Source organism: Procambarus clarkii, chromosome 25 (assembly GCF_040958095.1).
Source record: "Procambarus clarkii isolate CNS0578487 chromosome 25, FALCON_Pclarkii_2.0, whole genome shotgun sequence".
Lineage (NCBI taxonomy): Eukaryota > Metazoa > Arthropoda > Malacostraca > Decapoda > Cambaridae > Procambarus > Procambarus clarkii.
Genome location: NC_091174.1, coordinates 13,157,103 through 13,175,936, shown reverse-complemented (window position 1 = coordinate 13,175,936; position 18,834 = coordinate 13,157,103). Strand labels below are relative to the sequence as shown.

The window sequence follows — 18,834 nt, the reverse complement described above, 5'->3', positions numbered from 1 at the left end:
TCTCTCTCTCTCTCTCTCTCTCTCTCTCTCTCTCTTCTCTCTCTCTCTCTCTCTCTCTCTCTTCTCTCTCTCTCTCTCTCTCTCTCTCTCTCTCTTCTCTCTCTCACTCTCTCTCTCTCTCTTCTCTCTCTCTCTCTCTCTTCTCTCTCTCTTCTCTCTCTCTCTCTCTCTCTTCTCTCTCTCTCTCTCTCTCTCTCTCTCTCTCTCTCTCTCTCTCTCTCTCTCTCTCTCTCTCTCTCTCTCTCTCTCTCTCTCTCTCTCTCTCTCTCTCTCTCTCTCTCTCTCTCTCTCTCTCTCTCTCTCTCTCTCTTCTCTCTCTCTCTCTCTCTCTCTCTCTCTCTCTCTCTCTCTCTCTCTCTCTCTCCTGTTACCTTATCTCGTCCCTTAGCCTCCCTTCTTTTCACTCATCTTCTCTTTCTCTCTCTTGGCTTCTCTGTTCATTGTTCCACGTCTGGCCACCTCTGTGGCTCGCTCCATTACACCCAGTAAGAGGCGTATTTTGTACAGAGGAGTGTGGTTGGCGGTGAAGGTCAGAGAGCGGAGGCTGAGGAGTAACAGGGAGAGGTGTCGTCATCAGAGCGGCGCTCGGGGCGGTGGTGCCCGTATCACCCACGAAATCAAACTCTAAGAATATGTTTGGAGCAGGACGGTGGGATCGAACTAGCGTCCTGCTCCGAAGATTTTCTTACGGATATATCACGTTTGTGTAATTTCATTGCGTTTGAAATGAAAAAAAAAATCATAGAGACAGTCTCAAGCAAATTTTGGCCACTCACCGTGCAGGAAAAAGTCAACCTATACATGGGTCTTGATTTACCGCTGCAGATAATGAGACAGACAGGTACAGCTGCCATACTTGGCAGCTGTACCTGTAGGGACATGGCTGTACCCCTTAAACTACTTTACCTAAATATGAAACACTGCCTCCCTTGCTGGACTCGGGGGATTCACAGATTGCTAGATCACAATCGTTGATGTGAGAACTAACACAATAATCACTAAGCCCAAGATGGGAGCCTGATTCCATACCCTTTACCACCTTCCCTACCCTTCATCACCTTCCCTACCCTTCATAACCTTCCCTACCCTGCGCCACCTTCCCTACCCTTCATCACCTTCCCTACCCTTCACCACCTTCCCTACCCTGCGCCACCTTCCCTACCCTTCATCACCTTCCCTACCCTTCATCACCTTCCCTACCCTGCGCCACCTTCCCTACCCTTCATCACCTTCCCTACCCTGCGCCACCTTCCCTACCCTTCATCACCTTCCCTACCCTGCGCCACCTTCCCTACCCTGCGCCACCTTCCCTACCCTTCACCACCTTCCCTACCCTGCGCCACCTTCCCTACCCTTCATCACCTTCCCTACCCTGCGCCACCTTCCCTACCCTGCGCCACCTTCCCTACCCTTCACCACCTTCCCTACCCTGCGCCACCTTCCCTACCCTTCATCACCTTCCCTACCCTTCATCACCTTCCCTACCCTGCGCCACCTTCCCTACCCTTCATCACCTTCCCTACCCTGCGCCACCTTCCCTACCCTGCGCCACCTTCCCTACCCTTCACCACCTTCCCTACCCTGCGCCACCTTCCCTACCCTGCGCCACCTTCCCTACCCTGCACCACCTTCCCTACCCTTCATCCATGTAACCATTTTCACCACCGTTAATAATTACTTAAGAGAAACTAACATTTAATCATAACAAAAATAACATGATAACTGAATCTTAGTGAGGATAGAGTACTTGGAGAGTACGAATACGAAGTACGAAATAGAGTACGAAGCGAGCCCATCTTGGGCTCGCTTCGTAATTAGCGAGATTGGTAATTATTTTAATTTGCTATTACATGTAACGTGGGGAAGATGTGACTCGACCCTGACCCGTCTATGACCATCCCCGGACAGAGACCAGTCACCCTGCAAAGTTTAGTGAGGCTACCCCCTAGCGTCTGGCATTCCAGTCTCTAACATCCGACAAAACAAACAGACTTTCTCTTTTATAGATATAGATTCTCATGGATTATGAGTCATCTTGAGAGATGACTCATACATAGCCTCATTTTGCAAAGTTTCAAAGTTTATCAGCTCTGTATACAGTATGAGATGTAGAGCATTATAATCATTCGCAGAGGACATAAATGCTCCGTACTTCTATTGCTCTACTGCTCCCTTTCATCAAACTAAGTGGTTCGTAGTTGGTTGAATTCTTGTACCAACCCGCAGATCCTGATGTTGCAACTGATGTGTTGTGGTCACTGTACATCTTTTGTATTGCTCTGTTTCTAATTACTTTCTTAATCTGTGATAGACTCTATTGTGTGTAAATGTCTACATTTCTTCTCTTAGTTGCAAGTTTTGCAGCTTCGTGTACAATGTCATTTCCTATTATTCCCACATGACTTTGGCAGGCTCGTTAGTGTGGTTCATTGTGAGAACTGACTCAACCATCAGCCTTTACACCAAAAATTCAACCATAAATGACATATATTCTTGTATTAAAACAGAATTACCTCGTATTTTTTTCATAAAAATTAATTTCTTTACTAATAATTCAATATTTTGTTATATTCTCTTGCTCAAAATGAGTTTAATTTTGTGATGATAATTTAGCACGGAAACTTGCACCAAAAAAGCTGAACCTCGTCTTTTCTTAACCATTAAAGTTAAATATATTTGTTTGTTGTAAAAATTTACTATCATGTTAAAACAAAAGTGATACGAGTCCGTGTATGTGAACGGCGCGTGATTAAGGCTTCCAAACAATCTAAACAATAACTATCTAACAATAACAATAACTTCGATTAATTGAGGTGTATTAAACAATTCATCTTTCCCAGCCATTAGCAGTAGTTTTCAGTATTTAGCATTCTAAATATTTTTGATAGCATAGTGAAAAATACATCGCTATCATGAATAATAATGGCATAATGTTAGGCAACACATTCAGTTATTAATGCATGTATAGTTACAAGTAATATCACGAAATAACTGACATCACCCAAAAAAAATTACTCTGGAATAATTATGCCAATCTCTTGAGGTTATCTTGAGGTTATCTTGAGGTTATCTTGTATCTCGACAATACAATTTGTACAAGAATACTCTTAGGCACTCCTAGGCACTGCTAAGTACTACTAGGCACTATTCTGAGAATATTATGAGAGAACATCACTGCTGAAGTTAGGCAAGACTATATCCTAGCTTGAAAATATATACAAGATTATCACCTTGGTAACGATAAATAATTCACTCCCCAGGGGGGCTAATTTTATAATTATGGGTTAATCAAGAGAGCTTCGATAAGCTGAGAAAATAATTGGAGCACGACGGAAATCGAACCATCGTCCTGAGTAACCTCAGACGCCCGTCTTTAACCCATGGGACCACGACATGCTAAAGCTTATTTAACCTGGGGTCAGCTGGGACCCACTAGGAGTGTGGAAGCACACAGCTGGGACCCACTAGGAGTGTGGAAGCACACAGCTGGGACCCACTAGGAGTGTGGAAGCACACAGCTGGGACCCACTAGGAGTGTGGAAGCACACAGCTGGGACCCACTAGGAGTGTGGAAGCACACAGCTGGGACCCACTAGGAGTGTGGAAGCACACAGCTGGGACCCACTAGGAGTGTGGAGGCACACAGCTGGGACCCACTAGGAGTGTGGAGGCACACAGCTGGGACCCACTAGGAGTCTGGAAGCACACAGCTGGGACCCACTAGGAGTGTGGAAGCACACAGCTGGGACCCACTAGGAGTCTGGAAGCACACAGCTGGGACCCACTTGGAGTCTGGAAGCACACAGCTGGGACCCACTTGGAGTCTGGAAGCACACAGCCGGGGCCAACACCCATACACTCTGGTGTAGATGCTCACAGACGTAGGTTCGAATCCTCGTCACGGCCCTCGTGGGTTTGTTCTGGTGTAGGTCTTGGAGTTCCCCAGCAAATGCTCCTCACGAATGCACAAGCCAATCGCAATAACGTGATATATCTGAGAAAAGTATTAAAGCAGGACGGAGATTGAACCTTTAGCATTTCGTGGTCCGTGGGTTAAGGCGCGTCTGGGATTACCCAGGACGCTGGTTCGATTCCCCGTCCTGCTGCAATGATTTTCTCAGATATATCACGTTATTGTGATTTGCTTGTGTATTCGAGTTATGCATACATGTGTCTTTCAAGAATTCCTCAATAATAAGATAGAGTCTGGTGAATCACAGGCTGCCACTGGGTATGATGCAGGCTGCTGTATGATGCAGGCTGCTGTACGATGCAGGCTGCTGTATGATGCAGGCTGCTGTATGATGCAGGCAGCTGTATGATGCAGGCTGTTGTATGATGCAGGCTGCTGTATGATGCAGGCTGCTGTGTGATGCAGACTGCTGTGTGATACAGGCAGCTGTATGATGCAGGCTGCTGTATGATACAGGCTGCTGTATGATGCAGGCTGCTGTATGATGCAGGCAGCTGTATGATGCAGGCTGCTGTATGATGCAGGCTGCTGTATGATGCAGGCTGCTGTATGATGCAGGCTGCTGTGTGATGCAGGCTGCTGTGTGATACAGGCAGCTGTATGATGCAGACTGCTGTATGATGCAGGCTGCTGTATGATGCAGGCTGCTGTGTGATACAGGCAGCTGTATGATGCAGGCAGCTGTATGATGCAGGCTGCTGTATGATGCAGGCTGCTGTATGATGCAGGCTGCTGTGTGATACAGGCAGCTGTATGATGCAGGCTGCTGTATGATGCAGGCTGCTGTATGATGCAGGCTGCTGTATGATGCAGGCTGCTGTGTGATACAGGCAGCTGTATGATGCAGGCAGCTGTATGATGCAGGCTGCTGTATGATGCAGGCTGCTGTATGATGCAGGCTGCTGTGTGATACAGGCAGCTGTATGATGCAGGCTGCTGTATGATGCGTCAGGAAATGGGGTTACCTTACACCGCTCCTCACCTCACACCAATGTAATTAGAGTTTACTCACACTATAGTAATTAGAGTTTACTATAGATTCCAAAATAGTTGTTAAGGAGAGTTGCTTGTTCTGTTGAGGCGACTTCTCTTCTAATAGTGGATGTCCACTTCGTCACTTGTCTAATCTTGAGACAAAGATCAACGTCGTAATATAACTTCATGGGAAAACGCTGATTATTACAATGAGTTAAGTTTACTACCAAACACTTTACATGACCACTTGTCTAGGTGCTCAATGACTCAATGTCTGCTGGGAAGAATAAAGTATGTCATTAAGTATTACACACGTGTGCTCCTCTAGACACCAGGGGCCAGATTCACGAAGCAGTTACGCAAGCACTTACGAAGCTGTACATCTTTTCTGAATTTTTAGCGGCTTTGTTTACAATTATTAAACAGTTAATGAGCTCCGGAGCACCAGGAGGCTGTTTATAAGAATAACAACAGTTGATTGGCAAGTTTTCGTGCTTATAAACTGTTTAATAAATGTAACCGAAGCCGTCAAAGTTTGAGGAAAGATGTACACGTTCGTAAGTGCTTGCGTAACTGCTTCGTGAATCTGGCCCAAGATTGAACCCCAAACCAGGCAAAAAGTGGGTAATTGATGGCGGTAACACTTGTCCCACGACAGGGCGCACTTCCCAGCTCGTCAGTCTTGTACTAAACCTTACCGTTAACCAGCTGTGGACACGAGTCTGTCTTCTGGACACACTCGTGTCCAAAGGCAAAGAGGCAAAGAAATCACCTTTGCTGAAAACCTTGGTTCGGTTCAGCCTACGGGGCTTCAAGTAGAGGATATCTTGAGATCTTGAGGTTATCTTGAGATGATTTCGGGGCTTTAGTGTCCCCGCGGCCCGGTCCTCGACCAGGCCTCCACCCCCCAGGAAGCAGCCCGTGACAGCTGACTAACACCCAGGTATCTATTTTACTGCTAGGTAACAGGGGCATAGGGTGAAAGAAACTCTGCCCATTGTTTCTCGCCGGCGCCTGGGATCGAACCCATGACCACAGGATCACAAGTCCAGCGTGCTGTCCGCTCGGCCGACCGGCTCCCTGAGGAACTCGAATGAGCGCAGCAGGACACAGTATCCACACTACATCGCCGGTGACAACTAAGCACTATTCACTGGACATGCCATCACAGCTCTGTCAGGTGACATCATTTTTTTACCAAAATAATACACAGATCTCTGGTAAAATGTAACATTAGCTTCGTCACATAAATTTATACATCCTAACGTAAATAAAATATTACCTGACAGTTTCTCATGTTAATTGTGGGTGAATATAACTCCTAAAGGGAGAGGCTGAGTAATATTGTGATGGTCTGAGGTGTTCTCAACACACTCCAGCAACCTGTCCTTCGGCTAGGCTCGTTAAAGCTGCGCCCGTCCCCTAAGACACATTCATAAATTTTAACGAACTGCGAATTAAAATGGTTTGTCTCATGTATGAATTAATATAATATATTAAAGTTTTACGTGTAGTTAAACGTAGGTTAGGTATTATGGTTCTGTTGGCAATTCATCCCATCCTCAGACCAAGTCCATTCCATCCAGCGATCGACCCCAAAGACACATTCATCAATGTTTACCCGATGTTCATTCAAAATAGGATTTTTTCAAATATAAATTGATATTATTATAGTGTACTCTTTATTATGCAAGGTTATACAGTTACATATATGATTTTATACAAAAAATACATTACATATACAATACATATAATACAATACATATAAATTTTATACAAAATTGATATTATTATATATTAGCATACTGTGCACATTTAGGCATTGGTTAGGTTAGGTGTTTAGGTTCTGTTGGCGATTATTTGTACAACCCGTCCTCGACTCAAGTCCATTACATCCAGCGGTCGACCCCACAGACGCATTCATAAATTTTAACATGCTGTTCATTCAAAACGTGAATTTTCTAAAGTATAAATTAATTTTATAATATATTAGCATATTGTGTATAGATAGGCATAGGTTAGGTTAGGTGTTTAGGTTCTGTTGGCGATTATTTGTATTTGTAGTTCGTGGGTGAAGCATTTACAGCGTTGTGGTTCGAACAAAACTCGCCAACGAAGAAATTGTTCCGAAAGTGTTCGAACGTCGTCAGTTGTGAGTCGTGTGTAAACCGTTTGTTTCATTCATAAACAGAGGGTTTGGCGGCTGGGTTAACGAGCATTTGGCCTTTGTTGAAGAGGATGGCTGCAATGCAGGCTATAAATGAATGATGTTGTTGAACTTCGAACATGGTCAAGTGGGGTTATAAGTCAAATACAGACTTTCTTACACAAACTGTTTTTATTGATTTCTAAGTCAGTAACTTGTAGGTGGCTGGCTACGCGCCGCGGTAGCCAGGTGAAGCTGCCTCTTACTGTCTTTGTTCTTGTGTATCGTCGAGCATAATATGGCAGTCTTTGTTCTTGTGTATCGTCGAGCATAATATGGCAGTCTTTGTTCTTGTGTATCGTCGAGCATAATATGGCAGTCTTGTTCTTGTGTATCGTCGAGCATAATATGGCAGTCTTGTTCTTGTGTATCGTCGAGCATAATATGGCAGTCTTGTTCTTGTGTATCGTCGAGCATAATATGGCAGTCTTGTGTTTTGTGCAACGATATTTATTGGCTATATTGTGTCGCTCTATTCCCGTCTAACTCCCTGTTACTGTAGACGACAGTGTGAAAGTTGCTGACCAGAGGTATCCCTTATAATGTCATCTTCCCTATCAGTTTTTTTTTTTTTTTTTTTTTTTTTTAAATTTTGCCCCTAGGGGGAGTTTATTGGGCAGCGCCACGCATCTTGTGAGTGGACACACCGCCATAGTAGCATGTACAACACGCCCCAAAAGGAAAAAAACCCCTCTGGGTTGTTCATCCTGTCACTTGTACTCAGACACAGCTGGGACTTGCTTAACTGTCTCAAGTGAACAGCTCCTCAAACAAGACGATTAACATCTGTCAACCCTTAAAAGCTTACGTTATCTTGCGGGTGCAAAATGGGGAAATCTTTTAAGAACAGTATCAATATTTGACAAATAGTGTTTTCCTAACGCAAACAATGTGGGGTTTATTATTCTACACATATTCCTAATGTCTCTCAGGTGTTCACATTCACGTAGATAGTGGTCAAGGCGGTGTCCATCACTCTCACCACAGATTCTGCAACTTCGCTGATCAACTGTTGTTTCCATTCTGTATCTCCATGGATATTTGTATCCAAGACGGATTCTCGCTATTACTGATTCTCTTCCGCGTCGTCCTCCTCTTCGTCAATAATGATTCGGATTGCCAGCTGCAACCATGTTGTACCATCGTACAGATTCACTGGTTTGCCGATTATGTGCCTCTGTAATCCTTTACACCACCGCCCACGGGATGGGTATGGGGTGCATAATAAAGAAAGAAATCAATCGTAGTGGAAGATGTGTGAATTGGCAGCCCGTCGTTAAAACAAACGGTCGTCGGCTTCACAACATACTAGTCAGATACTGACAATAACATCTGCCTAATTTATTTTTTGACTCATAATCCACTTCATCATGCTCGAAGCTACGACTCGAGACGTGCAGCTTCGCTCCCAGCTTGCTGTCAGCCAACCCGTCCTCGACTCAAGTCCATTACATCCAGCGGTCGACCCCACAGACACATTCATAAATTTTAACATGCTGTTCATTCAAAGCGGGAATTTTCTCAAGTATAAATTAATATTATAATATATTAGCATATTGTGCATATATAGGCATAGGTTAGGTTAGGTGTTTAGGTTCTGTTGGCGATTATTTGTATTTGTAGTACGTGGGTGAAGCATTTACAGCGTTGTGATTCGAACAAAATTCGTCAGTGAAGCACTTGTTCCGGATATGTTCGAACGTCAGCAGTTGTGAGTCGTGTGTAAACCGCTTTTCATTCATAAACAGGGGGTTTGGCGGGTGCATGGAATCACTTTTGGATCTTTGTTTGGAGGACGGGCTGTGTCAGCACATCCTCTAAACAAAGTCCCCATTCCATGCACCCGCCAACCCCCCTTGTTTATGAATGAAAAGCAGTTTCACACGACTCAACTAATGACGTTCGAATACTTCTGGAACAAGTGACGAACACTGACGAATTTTGTTCGAACTACAACGCAGTAAATGCTTCACCCACGTACTACAAATACAAGTAATCGCCAACAGAACCTAAACACCTAACCTAACCTAACCTATATTTACACAATATGCTAATATATTATAATATTAATTTATATTTGAGAAAATTTTCATTTTGAATGGACAGCATGTAAAAAATTATGAATGCGTCTGTGGGGGTCGACCTCTGGATGTAATGGACTTGAGTCGAGGACGGGTTGAAATGCTTCACCCGCGTACTACAAATACAAATAATCGCCAACAGAACCTAAACACCTAACCTAATCAGGGCCTAAATATGCACAGTATGCTCGTATATAACAATATTAATTTATATTTGAGAAAATTCCTATTTTGAATGAACATGATGTTAAAATTAATGAATGCGTGTTTTGGGGTCGACCGCTGGATGGAATGGACTTGGTCTGAGGTGTTTAGGCGGGTTGTATCACCACCGCCTACGGGATTGTATAGGGTGCATAATAAATGACTAAACTGACAGATTCATCCAGTCAATTGGTTTCCAAATACTAAATAAAAAAAATCAATATTAATCTTGGGATTGAGAATGTGATGTAATTAATGGGCTAATTAAAAGTTTTATTCATAGGATGAGGAGCGCCCTAATGAGGCCAGTTTTGATCCTCCTGGGACTAGCCAGTAACAGTATTGAGTGAGCGAGCAAGCTCAGTAGGCTGCTTAACCCCCGCAGCTTGCCTGGTGTACTACCACCAGCAGGACCAGCCAGCAGTGTTATGCTCAGTTATGACTCAACTTGAGAGCAAAGACTGCCTTTCATGGCATCTTTCGCTGGCAGCAGGTGGGCATATTTTAACAACTACGTAATTGTTATGAGTGTAAGGGAGTGGGTGGCAGGGAGGGCGGATCAGGGGCTTCAAGACGGTGTTGTGAGCCTGACACATTCAGGAGGAGAGGTGCCACAAGACTGCTCATCACCCCTCCCCTTGCCTCAGGTACAGTGCTCCATCTGTGTCCTCAATGGGCTGGTGTTGTGTAGGCTCCTTGTGGCAGCTCCAGCCTTGTGCGGGGCCCGGGCCAGCCCCCTCACAGCTCTGGCTAGCCTCTAACGGTAAGTTACATGTATCTATCAACAACCTAGTTGGTCAAGTTGCTTTTAGGGTAAAGAGGGTGGTGCTTAGAATTGTTCACAGATGTGTAATAGTGAGATATGGTGAGTCGGTGTAGGTGTTTGGGGGTCATCTTACACGGAACACCACCCTCTCCCCCCCCACACAGTGTGGTGACGGAACACCACCCTCTCCCCCCCACACTGTGTGGTGACGGAACACCACCCTCTCCCCCCCACACTGTGTGGTGACGGAACATCACCCTCCCCCCCACACAGTGTGGTGACGGACCACCACCCCCCCCCCACACTGTGTGGTGACGGAACACCACCATCCCCCCCACACTGTGTGGTGACGGAACACCCTCCCCCCCACACTGTGTGGTGACCGAACACCCTCCCCCTCCCACACTGTGTGGTGACCGAACACCACCCTCCCCCCACACTGTGTGGTGAAGGAACACCACCCTCCCCCCCCCACACTGTGTGGTGACGGAACACCACCCTCCCCCCCACACAGTGTGGTGACGGAACACCAACCTTCCCCCCCCACAGTGTGGTGACGGAACACCCCCTCCCCCCCCCACACAGTGTGGTGACGGAACACCCCCCTCCCCCCCACACTGTGTGGTGACGGAACACTACCATCCCCCCCACACTGTGTGGTGACGGAACACTACCATCCCCCCCACACTGTGTGGTGACGGAACACTACCATCCCCCCCACACTGTGTGGTGACGGAACACTACCATCCCCCCCACACTGTGTGGTGACGGAACACTACCATCCCCCCACACAGTGTGGTGACGGAACACCCCCCTCCCCCCCACACTGTGTGGTGACGGAACACTACCATCCCCCCACACTGTGTGGTGACGGAACACTACCATCCCCCCCACACTGTGTGGTGACGGAACACCACCCCCCCCCACACTGTGGTGACGGAACACCACCCACCCCCCACGCAGTGTGGTGACGGAACACCCTCCCCCACGCAGTGTGGTGACGGAACACCACCCTCCCCCCCACGCAGTGTGGTGACGGAACACCCCCCCCCCCCACGCAGTGTGGTGACGGAACACCACCCTCCCCCCCCCACACTGTGGTGACGGAACACCCCCCCCACGCAGTGTGGTGACGGAACACCCCCTCCCCCCCACACTCTGTGGTGACGGAACACCACCCTCCCCCCCCACACTGTGGTGACGGAACACCACCCTCCCCCCCCCACACTGTGAGGTGACGGAACACCCCCTCCACCCCACACTGTGTGGTGACGGAACACCCCCTCCCCGCACACACTGTGGTGACGGAACACCACCCTCCCCCCCCCACACTGTGTGGTGACGGAACACCCCCCTCCCCCCCCACACTGTGGTGACGGAACACCCCCCACACTGTGGTGACGGAACACCACCCTCCCCCCCACACTGTGTGGTGACGGAACACCACCCTCTCCCCCACACACTGTGTGGTGACGGAACGCCATCCTCCCCCCCCCACACTGTGTGGTGACGGAACACCCCCTCCCCGCACACACTGTGGTGACGGAACACCACCCTCCCCCCCCACACTGTGGTGACGAACACCACCCTCCCCCCCCCACACTGTGAGGTGACGGAACACCCCCTCCCCCCCCACACTGTGTGGTGACGGAACACCCCCTCCCCGCACACACTGTGGTGACGGAACACCACCCTCCCCCCCACACTGTGTGGTGACGGAACACCCCCCTCCCCCCCCACACTGTGGTGACGGAACACCCCCCACACTGTGGTGACGGAACACCACCCTCCCCCCACACTGTGTGGTGACGGAACACCATCCTCTCCCCCACACACTGTGTGGTGACGGAACGCCATCCTCCCCCCCCACACTGTGTGGTGACGGAACACCACCCTCTCCCCCCCCCACACTGTGGTGACGGAACACCCCCCCCACACTGTGTGGTGACGGAACACCCCCCCCCACACTGTGTGGTGACGGAGCACCCCCCCACACTGTGTGGTGACGGAGCACCCCCCCACACTGTGTGGTGACGGAGCACCCCCCCACACTGTGTGGTGACGGAACATCCCCCCCCACACAGTGTGGTGACGGAACACCCCCCCCCACACTGTGTGGTGACGGAGCACCCCCCCACACTGTGTGGTGACGGAGCACCCCCCCACACTGTGTGGTGACGGAGCACCCCCCCACACTGTGTGGTGACGGAGCACCCCCCCACACTGTGTGGTGACGGAACACCCCCCCACACAGTGTGGTGACGGAACACCCCCCCCCACACAGTGTGGTGACGGAACACCCCCCCCACACAGTGTGGTGACGGAACACCCCCCCCCCACACAGTGTGGTGACGGAACACCCCCCCCCCCACACAGTGTGGTGACGGAACACCCCCCCCCCCCACACAGTGTGGTGACGGAACACCCCCCCCCACACAGTGTGGTGACGGAACACCCCCCCCACACAGTGTGGTGACGGAACACCCCCCCCCACACTGTGTGGTGACGGAGCACCCCCCCACACTGTGTGGTGACGGAGCACCCCCCCCACACAGTGTGGTGACGGAACACCCCCCCCCACACTGTGTGGTGACGGAGCACCACCCCACACAGTGTGGTGACGGAGCACCCCCCCACACTGTGTGGTGACGGAGCACCCCCCCCCCCACACAGTGTGGTGACGGAACACCCCCCCCCCCCACACAGTGTGGTGACGGAACACCCCCCCCCACACAGTGTGGTGACGGAACACCCCCCCCACACAGTGTGGTGACGGAACACCCCCCCCCCACACAGTGTGGTGACGGAACACCCCCCCCCCCACACAGTGTGGTGACGGAACACCCCCCCCACACAGTGTGGTGACGGAACACCCCCCCCCCCACACAGTGTGGTGACGGAACACCCCCCCCCCACACAGTGTGGTGACGGAACACCCCCCCCCACACAGTGTGGTGACGGAACACCCCCCCCACACAGTGTGGTGACGGAACACCCCCCCCCCACACAGTGTGGTGACGGAACACCCCCCCCACACAGTGTGGTGACGGAACACCCCCCCCACACAGTGTGGTGACGGAACACCCCCCCCACACTGTGTGGTGACGGAGCACCCCCCCCCACACTGTGTGGTGACGGAGCACCCCCCCCCCCCCACACAGTGTGGTGACGGAGCACCCCCCACACTGTGTGGTGACGGAGCACCACCCCACACAGTGTGGTGACGGAGCACCCCCCACACTGTGTGGTGACGGAGCACCCCCCCCCCACACAGTGTGGTGACGGAACACCCCCCCCCACACAGTGTGGTGACGGAACACCCCCCCCCCACACAGTGTGGTGACGGAACACCCCCCCCCCACACAGTGTGGTGACGGAACACCCCCCCCCCCCACACAGTGTGGTGACGGAACACCCCCCCCACACAGTGTGGTGACGGAACACCCCCCCCCACACAGTGTGGTGACGGAACACCCCCCCCACACAGTGTGGTGACGGAACACACCCCCCCCACACTGTGTGGTGACGGAGCACCCCCCCACACTGTGTGGTGACGGAGCACCCCCCCCCCACACAGTGTGGTGACGGAACACCCCCCCCCACACAGTGTGGTGACGGAACACCCCCCCCCACACAGTGTGGTGACGGAACACCCCCCCCCCACACAGTGTGGTGACGGAACACCCCCCCCCCACACAGTGTGGTGACGGAACACCCCCCCCACACAGTGTGGTGACGGAACACCCCCCCCCCCCCACACAGTGTGGTGACGGAACACCCCCCCCCACACAGTGTGGTGACGGAACACCCCCCCCCCACACAGTGTGGTGACGGAACACCCCCCCCACACAGTGTGGTGACGGAACACCCCCCCCCCCCCCACACAGTGTGGTGACGGAACACCCCCCCCCCCACACAGTGTGGTGACGGAACACCCCCCCCCACACAGTGTGGTGACGGAACACCCCCCCCACACAGTGTGGTGACGGAGCACCCCCCCACACAGTGTGGTGACGGAACACCCCCCCCCACACAGTGTGGTGACGGAACACCCCCCCCCCACACAGTGTGGTGACGGAGCACCCCCCCACACAGTGTGGTGACGGAGCACCACCCCACACACTGTGGTGACGGAGCACCCCCCCACACAGTGTGGTGACGGAGCACCCCCCCACACAGTGTGGTGACGGAGCACCCCCCCACACAGTGTGGTGACGGAGCACCACCCCACACACTGTGGTGACGGAGCACCCCCCACACAGTGTGGTGACGGAACACCCCCCCCACACAGTGTGGTGACGGAACACCCCCCCACACAGTGTGGTGACGGAACACACCCCCCACACAGTGTGGTGACGGAACACCCCCCCCCACACAGTGTGGTGACGGAACACCCCCCCCCCACACAGTGTGGTGACGGAACACCCCCCCCCCCCACACAGTGTGGTGACGGAACACCCCCCCCCACACAGTGTGGTGACGGAGCACCCCCCCACACAGTGTGGTGACGGAACACCCCCCCCCCCACACAGTGTGGTGACGGAACACCCCCCCACCCCCACACAGTGTGGTGACGGAGCACCCCCCCACACAGTGTGGTGACGGAGCACCACCCCACATAGTGTGGTGACGGAGCACCACCCCACACAGTGTGGTGACGGAGCACCACCCCACACAGTGTGGTGACGGAACACCCCCCCCCCCCACACAGTGTGGTGACGGAACACCCCCCCCCCCCACACAGTGTGGTGACGGAGCACCACCCCACACACTGTGGTGACGGAGCACCCCCCCACACAGTGTGGTGACGGAGCACCCCCCCACACAGTGTGGTGACGGAGCACCACCCCACACACTGTGGTGACGGAGCACCCCCCCCACACAGTGTGGTGACGGAGCACCCCCCTCAGGACAGATGGGGTGACGGAACACCCCCCCCCCACACAGTGTGGTGACGGAGCACCACCCCACACAGTGTGGTGACGGAGCACCCCCCTCAGGACAGATGGGGTGTTAGGTTACTCCTCACATTAGAGGACACCGTCCATGTAGAGTGTTAAACATTATATAATAACTAAGCCTCCTACACCACATAGCCTAATACTTCTGCTCTCATTCTTCCTCTTCGGGAGTCGCTTCCCACCCAAAAGCTTAGATGAATATTGTTTATTTTGCTCAATGACACGAACAACTACACGTCTCCCACCATCATTTTAACACGTAAATTTTGTACCTGGTAAATCAATTTACCAGGTACAAAATATTACAAGTACCTGGTAATTTGCAAGTGCCTGGTAATTTACAAGTACCTGGTAATTTACAAGTACCTGGTAATTTACAAGTACCTGGTAAATCAATTTACCAGGTACAAAATATTACAAGTACCTGGTAATTTACAAGTACCTGGTAAATCAATTTACCAGGTGCTGTAAATTTTGCTGGGAGACGTGTGTCCTGAACGGTGCGGGCTCCTAACTTACCAAGATGGCCTTCTTAACTTGGCCTTCAGTAGATTCAGTAGAGCTTCAGTTAAGGAAGGTCTAAGATGGTAGTGAGGTATCCAGAGTGTTGGTAAGGAGTTCGATACCGCCGGACAAGTATGGTGTTCACTATCTGAGTGTGAGGGGGCCATATACGTCAACAACACTGCAGAATGGCTCTCAGTGTTCATGGGCTGAACGACAAACTAAATATATCCTTTAATAGACAAAGCCATAAAGAAAGACTAAATGATCTAATCGACTAATCCACCATCATATATTACTAAACACAAAAATATTGAAGTTAACAACTTGCTGGAATTGCATCTCCGGCAGACAGCAATTTGCCGATTGCTTTCCTTGACAAAAAAAAAAAGATGTAAATTAATACATTAAAGAAGGCTGTGCTGAGCGTATGCTAAGGACAAGCTTTAAAGAAGTATCAAGATGATCAAATCCTGCAGTTAAACTAAGATGTGGAGAAAAACTGTGGAGCCGGTCGGCCGAGCGGACAGTACACTGGACTTGTGATCCTGTGGTCCTGGGTTCAATCCCAGGCGCCGGCGAGAAACAATGGGCAGAGTTTCTTTCACCCTATGCCCCTGTTACCTAGCAGTAAAATAGGTACCTGGGTGTTAGTCAGCTGTCACGGGCTGCTTCCTGGGGGTGGAGGCCTGGTCGAGGACCGGGCCGCGGGGACCCTAAAGCCCCGAAATCATCTCAAGATAACCTCAAGACAAGATGTCGAGGCCACTACAGTATACGGCCGAGAAGAGACCAGTCATATGCAGCAAAATTTTGGTCTGAATTTTGGTGAAGAGAGATGGATACAATGACTCGATTTATGAGTGCTACTAACAACTACAACCTGGGAGTATACCAGCAACAACCACCAGGTGGACCTGGGACACAACCTTACAGCCTCCCATGCTGGCCTGGGTGTTGCTGCCTGCAACAGTGCCACTGTGCCAGACTAACTTGTGCAGATTCACTGAGAATCGTCGCCCTCGTGGTCCTCTCTCTGACCAGATTTTCTGTCGTTTGCAGCTCGCAGTTCGCCTTGGGCACCACAACCTGATTGATCAGGAAGGAACCATACCTTATCTTGCGATGATTTCAGGGCTCAACGTTCCCGCGGCCCGGTCCTCGACCAGGCCTCCTGGTTGCTGGACTGGTTAACCAGGCTGTTGGACGCGGTTGCTCGCAGCCTGACGTATGACTCTCAGCCTGGTTGATCAAGTACCCTTTGGAGGCGTTTAACAAGTTCTCTCTTGAACACTGAACGGCCAGTTATGCCCCTTATGTGTAGGGAAAGCGTGTTGAACAGTCTTGGGCTTCTGATATTGCTAGAGTTCTCTCAGAGTACCCGTTGCACCTCTGCTCTTCAACGGGGGTCCGTCTAATTACCATAAGCTACCACAAACTACACAATCTTCAGAAAGCTTCCTGGCAATACGTTTGTAATGAATAAATATGATATATTAAGTTAGGCTAACCTAACCTATCCTAACCTATCCTAACCTAACCTAACCTAACTTAACCAAACCTAACCTAACCTAACCTAACCTAACCTAACCTAACCTAACCTAACCGAAGCTTGGATCGTCGACTTGATTTGGCGTCACCAGCTTTTTATTTTCGTCTAATTTCTTTATAAAAAGATACTTTTTCAGATTAAAATTATGTTTTTTCGTGTTGTACATTCAGCACCAACATTATAATGAGTAAATATATCATATTTATTCATTACTAACGTATTGCCAGGAAGCTTTCTGAAGTTTGTGTAGTTTGTGGTAGCTTGTGGTAATTAGACGGACCGTTCAACGGCGGTATTCTGCACATCCTGCCATGCCTCCTGGTCTCATGTGGTGTTATTTCTGTACCCACCTAATTGTGCTTGCGGGGGTTGAGCTTTGGCTCTTTGGTCCCCTCTGTGTGCAGGTTTGGGACCAGCCCCTCTACTATTTTCCACGTGTAAATTTTTATGTATCTCTCCCACCTCCGCTCAAGAGAATATAAGTGTTTGTCAAGTACCCTCTTGAACATACAGTAATTAAAGGCATATAGTTAATTCCTCTTACATTTAGGGCTAGTGTATTTAAGTCCCTGTTGATAGAGCTTTCTTTTAGTATAATTGTTTAGGTCCTAAAATATTCACTTGAGCTCATTTTCACACTACTGTTACTTCTGGTTTCGTAAGAATTGCTAAATTATTTTCAGTGAGCAGATTTGTAACCAGTTCATTATGGTAGGAAATGTGATGCATCTGTTTCGCGAGTGTTTCAAGGAATATTATTCCAAAGAACGAAATGCGTTCACAATAATTGAGGGGTTCAGATGGATGCTGGCAGTAAATGTGATCTCTGCACGCTCACCTGTGTACAGTGTACAACAGTGTTCCACTGTAGAGAGTAAACACCTTAAACACTGAGCGCCACAGTGTACAACAGTGTTCCACTCTAGAGAGTACACCCCTTAAACACTGAGCGCCACAGTGTACAACAGTGTTCCACTCTAGAGAGTACACACCTTAAACACTGAGCGCCACAGTGTACAACAGTGTTCCACTCTAGAGAGTACACACCTTAAACACTGAGCGCCACAGTGTACAACAGTGTTCCACTCTAGAGAGTACACACCTTAAACACTGAGCGCCACAGTGTACAACAGTGTTCCACTCTAGAGAGTACACACCTTAAACACTGAGCACCACAGTGTACAACAGTGTTCCACTCTAGAGAGTACACACCTTAAACACTGAGCGCCACAGTGTACAACAGTGTTCCACTCTAGAGAGTACACAAATAGTGATTTTATTGAAAAAGTTTGCCTATAATTTTGAAGACTACTGCTAATCTTTACTGTATTTGACTGAGGTAAAGTATCTTTATGAAGCAAGACTGTCAATGTTCTTAATTATGTCGTCTCTCGCTCTTGGGTTTGTTAGAGTTGGTCTGTGTAGCTAGTCTGATCTTCCAGTGTGGTGAGCCAAGTGTGGTCTGTGTAGCTAGTCTGATCTTCCAGCGTGGTGAGCCAAGTGTACGCAGCACCCCACAATACCACACATCAAACACATTATACGGAGTAATGAGGACTCTCTGATCGACACTCAAATGATCTCGGTAATACTTTGTTCTTTGTATATAAAA

The 18,834-nt window shown here is 50.0% G+C and overlaps 1 protein-coding gene across 6 annotated transcripts in view; it reads left to right on the top strand.

Annotated features, from left to right (window-relative positions):
- LOC123756565 (adenylate cyclase type 5) overlaps nucleotides 1-18,834 on the top strand; it is an 814,648-nt gene that overhangs the window by 606,705 nt on the left and 189,109 nt on the right. The window contains exon 1 of one of the 6 annotated variants that reach the window (XM_069331340.1): nucleotides 9,807-9,932. The exons of the other annotated variants lie outside the window; for them this stretch is intronic. The gene's annotated coding sequence lies outside the window, so the exon portion shown is untranslated. Of the gene's footprint in view, nucleotides 1-9,806; nucleotides 9,933-18,834 lie in introns of those variants that run through there. 6 annotated transcript variants of the gene reach the window in all.